Consider the following 18,859-nt stretch of genomic DNA (forward strand, 5'->3'; position numbering starts at 1 on the left):
CGTCGTAAGCTTCTGTCTTTTATGTGCGGGTTATTTGTGTATCGTTCCAGTCACGGTATTGTGCCTTTTTGTTATTTCTGTAGGGTATTGTACAGAAGGGCATGGCAAGAAGCTAGGGAAGCCAATTCTGTAAGGGAGTATTGAGGAGGTTGGGGGGCATATGGTCGAGTGGGCTGACTATCCATCAGAGGGACATAGTTATAAACACAATCATTTATCCTAAATTGTGGCATGTGGCAATGGTTTATCCGTTGATGATGAATGATGTGCGGTTGGTGCAAAAGAAGTATTTAGTGGTGGATTATATTTCTATATCGTGGGCAATGTGGGAGGAGGGGGAAGAGAGAATACGGGCTTTGGCCGGGCATTTCTATAAAACAAAGTGTAGGAATGAGGTAGTGTATGGACGAAGATGGGTTATAGATTTTCCAGGCCCGTATAGGGTATTGAATGTGAGAGGGTTACGCGAATTATTTGTGTAATGGATGGATAGGATTGGTCTCTGCAATACAGGGAGGGGGAGTGTATACCTGGCATAAATTTTTGATCGTATACTCTTTTGATAGAGCAAAGCTTTAATTGTTGATGTGTTGTTATTATTATTATTAAAGATTCGCCGGTATTCTCCCGGCCCGGGCCTTTTCCAAGTGGTGGACCGGCCTTGGCTCCCTCTTCAGGGAGTGTCTGAGACCTAAGTCTCCCATGGGAGGAGGCACAAGTACCCCCTCATCTTTGGGACCAACTGTCCCCAGGCCTAGCCACAAGCTAGGCCTCTCTGGTCTGCCATCCCCGCCCCAAGGGGGCTAATGGGAATGACAGTCTTGTGAGTTGTAAGCTCTGGCTCAGGCACCTACCCTGCCCTAGAAGGGCAAGGCATGGTGTTGATCTGTTAACGTGTTATGTAATGGGTGGTCATGGGGAAGCGAGGAGGCTTATCAGATCGGTTGGGTATTTTTATATTATTATGTATGTTACCGAGCAAGTATGATAATGCTATAAATCTTGTAAATATATTTTTAAATCATATTTCATGTGATATTATGTGTCAACTTCTTTAAATATGGGTATAAGTATAAAGTGACTGCGTGTCTATATCAAGTGTAATGTTATGCCCGATGGCATTCTTAACTATTGTAGGGCTTTTGTTTATAGTCATAATACTATTTCCTTCAGTTTAAATTATGTTATTTATTATTTTTTAAGTTGTTTGAACAACCGTCAGATGTTGTGAAATATGGTACACTGGGGAAAAAAATGGGGGGAGGGGAGGGGTGAGGGTTGATCGTTATAATGTATGGATCTTTACTCAAGTACTTGTCTGTGTACTTTGTAATTAGCAGATGAGAAGGGGTTTGGGGATTGTCTCTTTTTTTTGTATTACTTATAAAGTAGTCGTATCGGATTTCTGTATAGTGGCATTACACATCTACCTGTGAAGTGACATGTATTTAATTGCCTATTAAAGCATATTGCCATGTATATTATTTGATTGATGTAATGTTTAAAATTGTATACTTCAGTATTTGGCTTCGATGTAACGGGACAATGTGTTCAGGTGCTGAGGAATTTTTTGTGTCAGTGCAGAGTTAAATGTGCAGTGAGTTTTTTGTGACACTTGCTGTTATATTGTATGTGGAAGATCCGATACTGTGTTCATTTATTAATATTAATTGTAATGTTAGGATAGCAGTTGACATTTTTCACTATTGCAGAGTTGTTATTGTCATCAATATAATATGTTCATAGGTTTAAATAATGTTGGTTATTAGTTTGTAAGTTAAATGAACAACGGTGAGATGTACAATATGGTGAACTGGGGTAAATGGGGTGGTTTAGTTATTCTGCTTGAATATTTACTGAATGTAATTATTCACTACAAACTGGCATAGTGCCTGATAAGTGGAAAATGGCAAATGTAATACCTATTTACAAGGCAGGTGACAGGTCCTTGGCTTCGAACTATAGACCAATAAGCCTTACCTCCATAGTGGGAAAATATATGGAATCAATAATTGCCGAGGCAATTCGTAGCCAACTTGACAGGCACAGATTGATTAATGAATCTCAACATGGTTTTACAAAGTGGCGTTCCTGTCTTACGAATTTACTAACATTTTTCACTAAGGTGTTTGAGGAGGTAGATTATGTTAATGAATATGATATTGTGTATATGGACTTCAGTAAGGCTTACCATACCACGGACGGGGATAGAACCCGCGATCAAAGAGTCTCAAAACTCCAGACCGTCGCGTTAGCCACTGGACCAGCTAGCCACAATAAGATTCATCCAACTAGGTATATACCTAGTTGGATGAATCTTATTGTAGCTAACGCGACGGTCTGGAGTTTTGAGACTCTGATCGCGGGTTCTATCCCTGTCCGTGGTATGGTTTGTCGCAATCGTGTCATTACGATTTCGTGAGTTCAGTAAGGCTTTCGATATAGTTCCACACCAGAGGCTATTGAGAAAACTTAAGGCACACGAAATAGGAGGAGAAATTTTTTCCTGGGTAGAGACATGGCTGACAAATAGACAGCAGAGAGTTTGCATAATTGGGGAGAAATCAAAATGGGGGCGAGTTACAAGCGGTGTTCCTCAGGTGTCAGTGTTGGACCCGTCGTTGTTCACAATTTACATAAATGACATAGATGAGGGAATAAATAGCGACATAAGCAAATTTGCTGATGACACCAAAATAGGCCGTCCAATTCATTCTAATGAGGACACTAGAGCACTCCAGAATGATTTGAATAGACTGACGCAATGGTCGGAGATGTGGCAGATGCAGTTTAATATTGACAAATGCAAAGTTCTAAATGTTGGACAGTTAAATACCCATGCCACATATAAACTAAATAATGTAGATCTTAATACTACTGATTGCAAAAAGGATTTAGGAGTTCTGGTTAGCAGTAATCTAAAAACCAAGACAACAGTGCATTAGTGTTCGCAATAAAGCTAACAGAATTATTGGCTTCATATCTAGAAGTATAAATAATAGAAGACCTCAGGTTGTTCTTCAACTCTATATATCCTTCGTTAGGCCTCATTTAGACTGCTGCTCAGTTCTGGTCACCGTATTACAGAATGGATATAAATGCTCTGGAAAATGTACAGAGGAGGATGACAAAGATGATCCCATGTATCAGAAATCTTCCCTATGAGGATAGACTGAGGGCCCTGAATCTGCACTCTCTCGAAAGGCGCAGATTGAGGTGTATAAATGGAAAACAGGAATAAATAAAGAGGATGTAAATAGCGTGCTGAAAATTTCCAGCCAAGACAGGACTCGCAGCAATGGTTTCAAGCTGGAAAAATTCAGATTCAAGAAGGATATAGGAAAGCACTGGTTTGGTAATAGAGTTGTGGATGAGTGGAACAAACTCCCATGTACAGTTATTCAGGCTATAACGTTGTGTAGTTTTAAAAATAGGTTAGATAAATACATGAGTAGGTGTGGGTGGATGTGAGTTGGACCTGACTAGCTTGTGCTGCTGGGTCTGGTGCCGTGTTTCATCCTTGAGTGGAGGTGACCAGACTGGGTGGGTCATTGGGCTAATTCCGGGGAAGGGGGGTTGTGGACCTGCTCCGCATGGGTCAGTAGGCCTGTTGCAGTGTTCCTTCTTTTTTATGTTCTTAAGTAATTAGCAGATGGGAAGGGGTAAGACGATTGTCTTTAATTTGTATTACTTGCACAGTTTTATTTTGTTTTAATGGAATTTATGTATAATGGCATTATACATCTGTCAGTTGCGTGGTCAGTCGTCACGTGAGGTCACAGACCCTGAGCTGCTTTGGGGATTACCGTGGACGGTTACAAAGCATGGCTTGCTTCTGCAGTGTTTTAAAAATTGAGGTTGGAGAGTTGAAGGAGGAGGTCTTGCTTCTCCAGGAGGAGATTAGGAGGCTGAAGGTCCACCTCAATGGGTCTGGGAGAGAGTGTGAGGTGGCTGGAGTTGTGGGGAATGAGGCTTCTAGCAGTGAGGTGCAGTCTGTCTCTCGCTATGAGGAGGCTGTAGTTGGGGGGGTAGCAACGGCTACCAGCAGTGAGGTGCAGCCCAGCACCTGCTACAAGTGGCGAGTGGTTCACAGTAATGGGAGGCGCATCAGAGTAAGGAAAGTTAAGAGTGAAGATCTGAAGGTAGGAAATCGCTTCTCTGTTCTTCATGATGAATGTACTTCAGTGACCAGTGAAGGTAAGGATACTACTGCCCCTGCTAATGGAGGTAAGCGCATTCTTGTGGTTGGTGACTCTCAGGTAAGATATATTGACCGTGCTTTTTGTAATAGGACTAAGAAGATGAGAGATAGAGTGTGCTTCCCTGGAGCTGGTGTTGGGGACATTGTCAACAGGCTGGATAATATCATGTCAGGTAATGGGAACAAGCCCATTATCTGTCTCAGTGCTGGTGGAAATGATATTGGGAAGGGTAGGAGAGAAGAGCTGCTAGATAAGTACAGGTCAGCTATAGATTTCATCAAGTCTAAGGGAGGGATCCCAATCATATGTAGCATCTTGCCTAGAAGGGGAGTAGGAAATGAATGGTTGTCTAGGGCAATTGGTGTAAATTGCTGGCTAGACAGATACTGCAAGGAACTTGCAATCCCATTCATTGACAACTTTAACAGCTTTTATGGCAAACATGATATGTATGCAAGGGATGGGGTACATCTCTCTGGGGGAGGGGTGGTAGCACTTGCAGACTCGATTGAGAAGGCCATTGGTGAAATGCCTATGATTTTAAACTGATGGAAGATAGAGGTATGGGTGTGTGTGGGAAACAAGCAGGTTGCAACATTAGGTTGGAAACAGTAAATGTATAAAAGGCATTCAGCATGAAGTTATAAATAAAAACAATAGATCAGGTCAGCAAACAAAGGGAGACAGCAGAGGGCAGCAAGGGACTAGCTCCCTTAAGGTTTACTATACTAATAGCAGGAGTGTAAGAAATAAGATAGATGAGCTAAGATTAATTGCAAGTGCAGGAAACATAGATATTATTGCTATAACAGAGACCTGGCTCAATCTGAAAGATAGAGAGATGCCCTCTGAATGTCACCTACAAGGCTATAAATTATTCCACACTGACAGGGTCAACAGGAAAGGTGGTGGAGTAGCGATGTATGTCAGAGACAATTTAAATTGTTGTGTTAGATAAGATATTAAATTAGAAGCGTCAGCCACTGAATCTGTTTGGTTACAGCTTCTCGAGGGCCGAGAAAAACTAATTTTGGGTGTGATTTACAAGGCCCCAAATCTTGATAGGGAGTGCAGTAAACTTCTATGGGACGAAATTCGTAAAGCATCTACATATGAAAATGTTGTGCTAATGGGAGATTTCAACTATAGACAGATTGACTGGAGCAATTTGACAGGAAATTTAGTCAGGTGACTTTCTTGATACGATCCAGGATTGTTTTTTAAAACAGTTTGTGACAGAACCTTAACTTGGTTCTTGCCAGTAGGGAAACACTAATTAATAATCTTGAGGTTAATGATGAGCTTGGGGAAAGTGATCACAAATCACTCAGTTTTAATATATCATGGAATTCCCCTAATAATGGCAATCAAGTCTCTGTCCCTGACTTCCGCTTGGCTGATTTCATAGGACTGAAAAATTACTTAGGTGGGCTGAACTGGAATGACCTGACTAAGGGTCAGGTAGGTGGTGATGGTTGCCGATATGACGCTTTCCAGGGCATAGTTCTAGCTGCTCAGTCAAATTATGTTCCAAATAGGGAAATCAGATCAAACAAAAATGATCCTAAATGGATGAACAATAGATTAAAATATCTAATTGGTCAAAAGAGAGGCATATACAGGCAAATCAAAAGAGGGGAGGGGCAATTAAGAAATCGATATATTCAGTTAAAGAGAGAAATAAAAAAAGGAATTAGAAAAGCAAAAAGAGATTATGAGGTTAAAGTTGCAAGAGATTCGAAGACTAACCCAAAAGGATTCTTTCAGGTATACAGAAGTAAGATCAGGGACAAGATAGGCCCACTCAAAAGTTCCTCGGGTCAGCTCACTGACAGTGATAAGGAAATGTGTAGAAGTTTTAACACATACTTCCTCTCAGTTTTTACACAGGAGGATACCAGCGATATTCCAGAAATGATAAATTATGTGGAACAGGACGATAATAAACTGTGCACGATTAGGGTCACAAGTGACATGGTCCTTAGGCAAATAGATAAATTAAAACCTAGCAAATCCCCAGGCCCTGATGAACTGTATGCAAGGGTTCTAAAGGAATGTAAAAAGGAGCTTAGCAAACCTTTGGCTAATCTTTTCAACATATCACTACAAACTGGCATGGTGCCAGATAAGTGGAAAATGGCAAATGTGATACCTATTTTCAAAGCAGGTGACAGGTCCTTAGCTTCGAACTATAGACCAATAAGCCTAACCTCCATAGTGGGAAAATTTATGGAATCAATAATTGCCGAGGCAGTTCGTAGCCACCTTGAAAAGCATAAATTAATCAACGAATCTCAGCATGGTTTTACAAAGGGGCGTTCCTGCCTTACGAATTGATTAACTTTTTTCACTAAGGTATTTGAGGAGGTAGATCATGGTAATGAATATGATATTGTGTATATGGACTTCAGTAAGGCTTTTGACAGGGTCCCACATCAGAGACTATTGAGGAAAATTAAGGCACATGGAATAGGAGAAATTTTTTCCTGGATAGAGGCATGGTTGACAAATAGGCAGCAGAGAGTTTGCATAAATGGGGAGAAATCAGAGTGGGGAAGCGTCACGAGCGGTGTTCCACAGGGGTCAGTGTTGGGCCCCCTGCTGTTCACAATATACATAAACGACATAGATGAGGGCATAAAGAGCGACATCAGCAAGTTTGCCGATGACACCAAAATAGGCCGTCGAATTCATTCTGATGAGGACATTAGAGCACTCCAGGAAGATTTGAATAGACTGATGCAGTGGTCGGAGAAGTGGCAGATGCAGTTTAATATAGACAAATGCAAAGTTCTAAATGTTGGACAGGACAATAACCATGCCACATATAAACTAAATAATATAGATCTTAATATTACGGATTGCGAAAAAGATTTAGGAGTTCTGGTTAGCAGTAATCTGAAACCAAGACAACAGTGCATAAGTGTTCGCAATAAAGCTAATAGAATCCTTGGCTTCATATCAAGAAGCATAAATAATAGGAGTCCTCAGGTTGTTCTTCAACTCTATACATCCTTGGTTAGGCCTCATTTAGATTATGCTGCACAGTTTTGGTCACCGTATTACAGAATGGATATAAATGCTCTGGAAAATGTACAAAGGAGGATAACAAAGTTGATCCCATGTATCAGAAACCTTCCTTATGAGGATAGACTAAGGGCCCTGAAACTGCACTTGTGGAGAAATTTTCTCCAGGAGGGGGGTATCAGCCCCCTTCAGCCCCCTTCAGCCCCCTTCAGCCCTCTCAGCCCTGAGGGGCCACTAGAAGGGGCGAGCGTCTTGTTTACTGCTAGAGTGAGTAATTAATCACAGATGCTATGCCACGTAGAGCAAGTGACCTCTGCTCCTTGCAGCGGTGTTGCAAAGTGTATTTTTATACGAGACAGTACATCTCTTACTTAGCAGGACAATTAAGGAAAATCCTGCTCCCACTTTATTACCATAGTAAAAATAGTGTACATTGTTGTTTCTGCTTAAGACAGCAAGAAACAAACATTCTGCTTTGCTTCATCGAGGAGGTGACAAGGATGCAAGGTACTAGGTCAGCGTTTTTTTTTTTGTGCTGGGGGCAGTGACAGCATGGAGCACTGTGGCGTCTGGCAGATTACTTTTGACTCTAGAGAGAGTCACACTGACGCCAGGAGATCTGTGCGTTAGCGTGAACAAAGTGTCTCTAGCACAAACACTTTAGAGAAGTGTGATCAGCTTCTCTTGTGATACATTGTGAACAATAAAGACGAATCTTGTGGAACATAGTGTACCAGTGTGCGTTTCCTAGACAATGGAAGACGTGGACATCCAAGGACACTTCAGCTTCTATCAAGTCACCGATATCTGTCGAAGGTGTTGAGAACACCATAGCTCACGTTACAAAGAGCAAGGTATGTTACGAATTTCTTGTAGATCGGGGGATTGCGCAATTCTTGAGTCACAAGGAGTTTGTAATCAACCTATAATCGGCAGTAAGGTGTGGACTTTTGAGTCCAAACAAGTAAGTATTCGTCAGCCATCATCGAATGAAATATGCTGACATAACACCCCCTAGGGGTAATTTATACTTACAAATTGTATCTCTTGACAGCCCACTGTTGTGATGGTTTCGACAGCTTCTAGACCTCGTCTGCAGGGGCGGCTGTGTAGACGATTTGCTGTCATTTATCAGCTAAGTGTTTATATTTATAATATAATAAACACAGCAGGTAAGGCCAAATTCTCAACAGAACTTTGGTCGTGCTCGAACCGGATAAAGACCACACTGTGGTCCAAATATGTTGTACTACAGTGCACAAATAACCTATGAGCCAAGGTCCTTCGAAAAAAGCTGTAAAACTAGTGTTTTACAATATAAATCAGTATAAATGAGTCCCTCCAGACTCAATCACAGAGAATGGGCAGCCAAAAGAAAACGGGCGCTCACCCAGCGTTCACCCAAAAGAAAACGGGCGCTCACCCAGCGGACACCCAAAGAAAACGGGAGCTGGGTGACTCACCCACACCCTGCAACCACTGCTCCAATCTCGAGAAAATGCTGATTAATACAACAGCGACCCAAGTGATGTTGTTTGTCTGAGTGTATATATACACAGTGTTTATAATGTTTATAGACAGAAATTAAGAGACAAGATTGTGTTAAAGTTTGTTTCTTATAGATCTACCTGTTATATTAAAGGAACTTATATATAAAGTGTAAGCTTTCAAATATATTAACAGTGAAATTTATATATGTGTAAGTAATATTCACGTGTGATTACAGTTATACAGTGACATTTATAGTGTATAGTGAATGAAGTGTATAACATCGTTATTTACGATTAATCATCATGGTCAGGCTGACACAGCAAACTCTAAGCCGTAAACATCAGCCACATGTACCCTGTACCCTCATGGTCATTAACCCTGAGGTTAAGCTTAGTGGGTCAGTAGTGTCTGACTCGATTATTGCTGACTTAAGCATAACAAAAACTCAGCTGTCTATAGCAGTACAGTGTTTTATAAACACTCTAAGTGTGGTGCTAGAATTTTCAGTATACCATTAAAATGGCTTGTTTGAAAACTCAGTTTCAGTCTTTACAGACTAAGATTACACAATTAGAAAATCTAATTTCAGTCTGTCTAGGATTAACTCAAGATACAAACATAGATTTTGATGATCTTGAGGTCAAGTTTGGATTATTTACACAGCGTCTGGAAATAATTAATTCAGACTATACACATTATGAAAATAAATTTCTTGAATCAGATCCATCTGAAGATGAAATTAAAAATGTTTTGGATACTTTTAGTGATCAACAATTAAGGTGGACAGGAGTACAGGCTATCTGCCGTAAAACTCTGTCACAGAGACCTACTGTAACTAGTGGTCAAGCACCTGTTACACCTGTAACAACAACAAGTGTCCCATTACCAAGCTTACCTACATTGTCATTACCTATTTTCCAAGGTCATAATTATGAAGAATTCATTAGTGGTTTTCAATCCATAGTAAATTCACGAACTGACATAGATGAGATTGCTAAGTTCAATTACCTTAAATGTCTTGTGAAGGGAGAACCCTATGAACTGATTAAGTCATTTCCGGTGGTTAAAGGTAATTATCAAATAGCCTTACGTGTCTTAGCAGACAATTACTTTGATGCTGATAAGGCTAGAGTTAGACATGCAGTCTTAATATCAAGCTTGAAGCCACCCAAACATTGTTATTCAGACTTACAGGCATTTAGAATCACATTAGACAATAGTCTCATATCTCTAGGTGCTAAATATGACCTAAGACAATGTGATTGGTTTATCAGTGGTATTGTACAGGATAAGCTGTCACCACAGACTATTGAACGATTAAATATTATGTTCAATAAACGCTATTTCACTTGTGAGGAAATTAGCAATGGTTTACAAACAATAGTTTCATGCATGCAAGCAACGAGACAAGATGAAAAATCCACAAATCCAGTGGATAATAAACCTTCAACTCAGTATAAAAAGAGTATACCTACTCCCACTAAACCACAGAATAGGAAATCCCATATAGGCATTTATCAAGCTGTGAATACAATAGACAGTAAACAGACTGTCATACATAAACGTACTCCAAAATGTGTACTTTGTGATGGAACACATTGGGCACAGTATTGTAGTCAATACACATCAATGGAGGCATGTAAACAACGTGTTCATCAGCTGAAAAGATGCATCAAGTGTTTAGGTGAACACTAGGGAGGAAAATGCTCACTGAAGAAGTGTTTTAAATGCAAGGGTATGCATCATACAGCATTATGCCCAAATACTTTTGCTGAACAGCAGCAGACTTCCACAGAATCAGGAAGTCAACAAGCAACAGCATTAAATGTGAGAGATAAGTTTAAAGCAACTGCTCTCCCGATAGCTCGAGTTGAGTTATCTAATAAATTACACAAAACCAATGTGCTAACACTATTTGATCAAGGCTCACAAAGGTCCTTCATAAGAAGAACAGTGTTGCAGAAACTGAATAAACAACCCTATGCCAAAATACAGTTAGATATAGCTGGTTTTTTCCATAATTCTGGTAAACAGACATATGACCTAGCCAGAATCACTGTTGGTCTAGGAAACAGGAAAAAGACAGTAGAAGCTGTGGTAGTAGATGATTTGCCTAAGTCTGTGCAGATCCAGGGATTAAAAGAAACAGTTGCAGCACTGAAAGCAGCTAAGGTCAAGTTAGCCTGTCCTGACATACAGACGGACACAATTAGTCCAATTGATTTAATCATTGGAAGTGATTATTATCACTGTTTTGTGCAAAATATAGTAAGTAAACATGATGTTCACTTGCTGAAAACAGCAGCTACTCTAAATACACATTTGAAGAAATCTGAAAGTCCCTTCAAAGAAGTCTTAAAGAAAAGTTTCTATGTGGACAATCTTCAAGGTACTGTGAATAAAGAGGAGGATTTGAAATCCTTATACAGAGAAGCTAACAAGGAGATGAAAGAAGCAAATATGCCTCTAAGGATGTGGAATACAAATTCAAAGCAATTAAGGGAACTTATCAAAGAAGATTTCCCTGAAACTGAAATTCCTGATTGCAACAATATGCTGGGACTTAATTGGAACACACAGGAAGATACTTTGAGTCTCAAAAGGATAAACAATAAATCATGCAGTACACTCACTAAACGTAGTTTACTGTCAGAGGTATCACAATGTTTTGATCCTCTAGGACTCGTCTCACCAATTACCATAAAAGGTAAAATGCTTATGCAAGATGCATGGAAGCTCAAAATTGAATGGGATGAGAACTTACCTCAAGAAATGAGTCAAGCATGGGATGAAATATCCAGGGAGTTTAAACAACTTCATCAAATTAAATTTCCCAGACAAATAGGTCAAGAGGGAAACAAGTACACATTACATGTGTTCTGTGATGCGTCAACCAGAGGTTATGGCGCTGTAGCTTACATGAGTAATACTGAAGGAAGTACACTAATTACTTCAAAGGCCAGGGTAGCACCCTTGAAGGTCAGAACAGTACCACAATTGGAACTGACAGCACTCTATGTAGGTACAAAATTAGCTGTCTATCTCAACAAAGTACTTGATCATCTCACTATTGAGAAAACCGTGATCTGGAGTGATAATGAGGCAGTTCTCCAGTCGTTAAGAAATAATAAGAGTAAGTTGGTCTATGTACAGAACAGAGTAGCAGAAATAAAAGAGATGCAGAGAGATTATCTCTTTCTCCACGTCTCTACCCAAGAGAATCCAGCTGACATGTTGTCACGTGGTGTCCCACTCAAGAAATTTGTGGATAATAAATTATGGCTCCACGGACCGAACTGGCTCTCTGATGAAAATAACTGGCCTCAGCAAAAAGCTCACATTATGCCAGAAGAAACAGTCTGCTTGAACACAGCAGAAATAAGTTGTGTAAATACTGCAGCAGACACAACAGAAATAGTCATTGATGGATCTAAATACTCATCTTTGGGTAAACTCTTAAGAGTTACAGCTCTTGTCTTTAAATTCATTAAAGGAATTAAACCTGATTATGAATGTCTTGAACCCATTAAATACTGGGTGAAACTAATACAGAAAGATGTTTTCTCTACAGAACATAAATTTCTAGAAACACAAGATAAATCCCCAAAGAAACATGTCATGATTAATTCTTTAGGACTTTATCTCGACTCAGAAAAGATTATAAGATGTCGAGGAAGAATTCATAATTCTTCACTACCTAAAGAAGCCATACATCCAATATTGATCCCCAAGAATCATTGGCTAACAAAACTGATTGTGCAAAACGCCCACAGTAACGTGTTACATGGTGGGGTAGCTGACACACTTTGTCATATACGACAATCCTACTGGATACCTCAAGGTCGACAAAGTGTGAAAAAACAAATAAAGGACTGTATTACTTGTCGTCACTACGATATGCGAGTATGTCAGTATCCAGGTCCACCTCCATATCCCTCTGAAAGAGTTTGTCATATCACTCCATTTGAGGTGACAGGTGTAGATTATACTGGACCAATAATTTTAACCAAAACAGTTGACAAAGTTCCCATCAAGGTGTACATCTGTTTGTTCACTTGTGCTACAACTAGAGCAGTACATCTAGAAGTAGCCACTGACATGTCTGCTGAAACCTTTATCAAATTATTCAGAAGGTTTGCAGCCAGAAGGGCATGTCCTAGACTGATGATTTCAGATAATGCAACGAACTTTGTTGCTGGTGCTGCTTATATAAGCAAGATCTTTGATCAACCAGAAGTACAACAGATGCTGAATCAACGCAGATGTCGTTGGAGATACATTCCTCCTAAATCTCCATGGCACGGCGGATTTTATGAAAGAATGATCGGCATTGTAAAGCGTTGTTTAAGGAAGACTCTTCATCGTCAAAGAATCGACTTAGAAGAATTCCGTACAGTTGTGACTGAAATAGAAAATAGAGTCAACAACAGACCTCTAACTTATGTTACCGATGATCTGGACAATTTAGAAGTGTTAAGTCCATCTCATTTACTCCATGGCAGAAGGCTCGAACCTGTTCCTCCCATGAATGATAAAGAAATCATAGAGGATCCTACTTATTTCGAACCTGAGCAACTCAGACGTAAATTCAAACACCTTAATAAAGTGATTGAACGTTGGGAGAAAATTTGGCGAGAAGACTATCTCACCTCATTGAGAGAACACTTCTATGGAGCTGGTATTCCTGAAAATCATAAGTCCTTAAGACCTGGTGACATAGTGATTATCGACAATGATGTCCCAAGGTCCCACTGGCCACTTGGAAAAATTGTGACCATATATCCTGATGCAAATGGAATCATCAGAACAGTTGATGTTTTGAGCAAAGGTGTAGTGAATAAGCGGACAATAAACAAACTAGTGCCGTTAGAATTACACAGTGTTGAAAACAAAATTAGTGATTCTCCAGAAACCACACAGACTAAAGCTGTTCAGAAAAGACAAGCAGCAGTGGTGGCGAGTGAGAAAATCAAATTAATGTTAAGTGAAGAATAGTTCACCTGCAGCGAACCTCCGCCGCCCCCCAGTGTGGAGAAATTTTCTCCAGGAGGGGGGTATCAGCCCCCTTCAGCCCCCTTCAGCCCTCTCAGCCCTGAGGGGCCACTAGAAGGGGCGAGCGTCTTGTTTACTGCTAGAGTGAGTAATTAATCACAGATGCTATGCCACGTAGAGCAAGTGACCTCTGCTCCTTGCAGCGGTGTTGCAAAGTGTATTTTTATACGAGACAGTACATCTCTTACTTAGCAGGACAATTAAGGAAAATCCTGCTCCCACTTTATTACCATAGTAAAAATAGTGTACATTGTTGTTTCTGCTTAAGACAGCAAGAAACAAACATTCTGCTTTTCTTCATCGAGGAGGTGACAAGGATGCAAGGTACTAGGTCAGCGTTTTTTTTTTGTGCTGGGGGCAGTGACAGCATGGAGCACTGTGGCGTCTGGCAGATTACTTTTGACTCTAGAGAGAGTCACACTGACGCCAGGAGATCTGTGCGTTAGCGTGAACAAAGTGTCTCTAGCACAAACACTTTAGAGAAGTGTGATCAGCTTCTCTTGTGATACATTGTGAACAATAAAGACGAATCTTGTGGAACATAGTGTACCAGTGTGCGTTTCCTAGACAATGGAAGACGTGGACATCCAAGGACACTTCAGCTTCTATCAAGTCACCGATATCTGTCGAAGGTGTTGAGAACACCATAGCTCACGTTACAAAGAGCAAGGTATGTTACGAATTTCTTGTAGATCGGGGGATTGCGCAATTCTTGAGTCACAAGGAGTTTGTAATCAACCTATAATCGGCAGTAAGGTGTGGACTTTTGAGTCCAAACAAGTAAGTATTCGTCAGCCATCATCGAATGAAATATGCTGACATAACACCCCCTAGGGGTAATTTATACTTACAAATTGTATCTCTTGACAGCCCACTGTTGTGATGGTTTCGACAGCTTCTAGACCTCGTCTGCAGGGGCGGCTGTGTAGACGATTTGCTGTCATTTATCAGCTAAATGTTTATATTTATAATATAATAAACACAGCAGGTAAGGCCAAATTCTCAACAGCACTCTCTAGAAAGACGTAGAATTAGGGGGGATATGATTGAGGTGTATAAATGGAAGACAGGAATAAATAAAGGGGATGTAAATAGTGTGCTGAAAATATCTAGCCTAGACAGGACTCGCAGCAATGGTTTTAAGTTAGAAAAATTCAGATTCAGGAAGGATATAGGAAAGTACTGGTTTGGTAATAGAGTTGTGGATGAGTGGAACAAACTCCCAAGTACAGTCCTAGAGGCCAGAACGTTGTGTAGCTTTAAAAATAGGTTGGATAAATACATGAGTGGGTGTGGGTGGGTGTGAGTTGGACCTGATTAGCTTGTGCTACCAGGACGGCTGCCGTGTTCCTCCTTTGAGTCAAGGTGACCTGACCTGACTCGGTTGGGTGCATTGACTTAAGCTGGTAGGAGACTTGGACCTGCCTCGCATGGGCCAGTAGGCCTGCTGCAGTGTTCCTTCGTTCTTATGTTCATATTACTGCATATTGCAATTTTTTTTTATGACAAGTCTAACATTGTATAATCTTGTATTTAGCATAAGTGTTGAGGGATGTAGTATACAAGTGATGAGGGATCTTTTTTTGTGTAAGGGCAAGTAAAACGTGCAGTGTGTTTAGACAATGAAGAATTTATATTATCTGTGGATGATCTGATACTGTATACTTTTATTTACCTAATGTAGTATTGTATGTTTTAAATAAAATATATGAAAAAGTAAGTAGTGTGAGTAATGGGCAGTTAGTACACTTGAAATAGCAGGAAAATCCAATGACAAAATTAAATCAACATGCAAGGAAAAATAATGATACTCAAAAATAAAATAAAGTAGGATTCACAGCACTTAATGAACACAATTTAGGGAAAAAGATTTAGAAGTTCTGGTTAGCAGTAATCTGAAACCAAGACAACAGTGCATAAGTGTTCACAGTAAAGCTAACGGAATCCTTGGCTTCATATCATTTAGAATATGCTGCACAGTTTTGGTCACTGTATTACAGAATGGATATAAATGCCCTGGAAAACGTTCGTCACATGTATCAGAAATCTTCCCTCTGAGGATAGACTAAGGGCCCTGAACCTGAACTCTCTAGAAAGACGTAGAATTAGGGGGGATATGGTTCAGGTGTATAAAAGGAAAACAGGAATAAATAAATGGGATGTAAATAGCTTGCTAAAAATATCTAACATAGACAGGACTCGCAGCAATGCCTTTCAGTAGGAATAATTCAGATTCAGGAAGGATATAGGAAAGCACTGGTTTGGTAATAGAGTTGTGGATGAGTGGAACAAACTCCCGAGTACCGTCATAGAAGGTAAGATCTTGTGCAATTTTAAAAATAGGCTAGATTAATACATGAGTGGGTGTGGGTGGGTGCGAGTTGGACCTGACTAGCTTGTGCTACTAGGTCAAATGCCGTGCTCCTTCCTTAAGTAAATGTGACCTGATCTGACTAGGTTAGGGCGTTGGCTTAAGCCGGTAGGAGAATTGGACCTGCGTCGCATGGGCCAATAGGCCTGTTTCAGTGTTCATTCTCTCTTATGTTCAGTATGAAAGTCACTTGAGACACAAAGGAAATTAATGAACCAGTATTTACACAAGGATAAGAGTCTCTGATACAGTTCACTAACTTTCAACAAAAGTTCTCTTTTGGCTATTAAAATCTCAATACACGCAAAATGTCTATAAATGAAGTAGGAATGTTGACAGAAGGTCTGGAAGCGGTGAAAGGTGTGTGGGATGGCGACATTGGTCCCGCCTCCCCATCACCCACCTCCTCCATCCCCCTACCTGCAGTTTACCTGGAGGGTATTCCCGGGATCAACGTCCCAGCGGCCCGGTCCACGCCCAGGCCTCCCGGTGCATCAGGGCATGATCAACCAGGCTATTACTGCTAGCCACACGTAGTCCAACGTGCGAACCACAGCCCGGCTGATACGGCACCGACTTTAGGTATCTGTCCAGCTCCCTCTTGAAGGCAGCCAAGGGCCTGTTGGTAATTCCCCTTATGCTTGGTGAGAGGCTGTTGAACAGTCTTGGGCCCCGGACACATATGGGGTTTTCTCTTAGTGTGCCAATAGCGCCCCTACTAATTGGGGGTATTTTGCATCGCCTGCTCAGTCTTTTACTTTCGTAGGGAGTGATTTCTTTGTGCAGATTTGGGACCATTCCTTCTAGGATTTTCCAAGCGTAGATTATGATATATCTCTTTATCCTGCGTTCCAGGTAGTACAAGTCAAGTGCTTTCAAGCACTCCCAGTAGTTGAGGTGCTTGATAGAACTTATACGTGCAGTATAGATTCTCTGTACACTCTCTAGATCTGCAGTTTCACCTGCTTTGAATGGAGATGTTAATGTAAAGCAGTACTTCAGCCTAGAGAGGACAAGTGATTTGAAAAGGATCATCATTGGGTTGGCATCTCTTGTTTAGAACGTTCTCATTATCCATCCTATCATTTTCTTTGCACTTGTGATCGTGGCACTGTTGTGATCCTTGAAAGTGAGATCCTCAGACATTACCACTCTCAGGTCCCTTACATTATTTTTTCGCTCTATTATATGGCCAGAGTTTATAGTATACACTGTTCTAGTTATTATCCCCTCCAGATTTCCATAACGAAGTAATTTGAATTTGTCCTCATTGAACATCATATTGTTTACCGTTGCCCACTGGAAAACTTGGTTTATATCTTCTTGGAGGTTAACCGTGTCGTCAATAGATGACAGTCTCATGCAGATCCTGGTACCGTCTGCAAAGGATGACACGGTGCTGTGGATTACATATCTGTCTATGTCTGATATGAGGATGAGGAACAGGATGGGGGAGAGTACTGTGCCTTGTGGAACAGAGCTTTTCACTCTGGCAGCTTGCGATTTAACTCTGTTGACCACTAGTCTTTGTGTTCGATTGGCTAAGAAGTTGGAGATCCATCTCCCCACTTTGCCAGTTATTCCTTTAGCACTTATTTTGTGCGCTATTACGCCATGATCGCACTTGTCCAAGGCTTTTGCGAAGTCTGTGTATATACATCTGCATTCTGTTTTTCTTCCAGTGCATCCAGTAGTGATCCAGCAGTTGCGAGAGGGAGGAGCGACCTGACCTGAACCCATGTTGCCCTGGATTGTGCATTTTTGGGAATCCAGGTGATTTGCAATCATGCGTCTTAGCACTCTTGCAAAGATTTTTATAATGTGGGACGTTAGAGCTATTGGTCTATAGTTCTTAGTTAATGCTTTGCTGCCACCTTTATGGAGTGGGGCTATATTCGTTGTTTTAAGTGACTGTGGAATTTCACCCATGTCTAAGCTCCTTCTCCATAGTAAACTTAGGGCACTTGAAAGGGGGTTTCTTGCAGTTCTTAATGAACACAGAGTTCAACGAGTCTGGGCCCGGGGCTGAGTGCGTGGGCATGTTGTCAATGGCTTCTTCAAATTCTATCGGAGTTAGGGTAATATCGGAAATCTTGCATACATTGATGGAGTTTTGAGGCTCATTCATGAAGAAATCATTTGGATTGCTGATCTTCAGAGTGATTAGTGGCTCACTAAACACAGAGTCATACTGGGATTTCAATATTTCACTCATTTCCTTGTTGTCATCTGTGTAAGTCCCATCCTGTCTGAGTAAGGGCCCGATACTAGATGTGGTATTTGCCTTGTTTTTGGCATATGAAAAGAAATCTTTCGAATTTCTTTCAATTTCACTAATCGCTTTAAGCGATTAGTGAAATTAACTTAAGTTAGATATTTTCCACTTCCCTGGTCAGCGCTTCCTTTTGTGTATCAGATAATCTAGGGTTCCTGAGGAGCTCAGTGATTCCTTTTCGTCTTCTGTAGAGGGAGCGTCATTCTCTCTCCAGTTTACTCCTGCTCTTCTTCTTTCTTAGTGGAATATGCCTAGAACATACTTCAGCTGCCAGGAAGTTGATCCTTTCAAGGCACTGGTTCGGATCCATGTTATTTGCGAAATCTTCCCAACACGTTTCGTTTAAGACATACCCCTTCACGAATAAGTAGTGTTGGGTCGGATTCTCACGTTTTTCCTTTTCAAGGCACATAATGTGGCTACAAAAAAAAAGTTTTATTT

At 40.7% G+C, this 18,859-nt stretch overlaps 1 protein-coding gene across 1 annotated transcript in view; it reads left to right on the forward strand.

Annotated features, from left to right (window-relative positions):
* LOC128687528 (sodium-coupled monocarboxylate transporter 1-like) overlaps positions 1 to 18,859 on the forward strand; it is a 230,617-nt gene that overhangs the window by 166,108 nt on the left and 45,650 nt on the right. The gene's annotated exons all lie outside the window — the stretch shown is intronic.

Source organism: Cherax quadricarinatus, chromosome 11 (assembly GCF_038502225.1).
Source record: "Cherax quadricarinatus isolate ZL_2023a chromosome 11, ASM3850222v1, whole genome shotgun sequence".
In the NCBI taxonomy this organism is placed as follows: Eukaryota; Metazoa; Arthropoda; class Malacostraca; order Decapoda; family Parastacidae; genus Cherax; species Cherax quadricarinatus.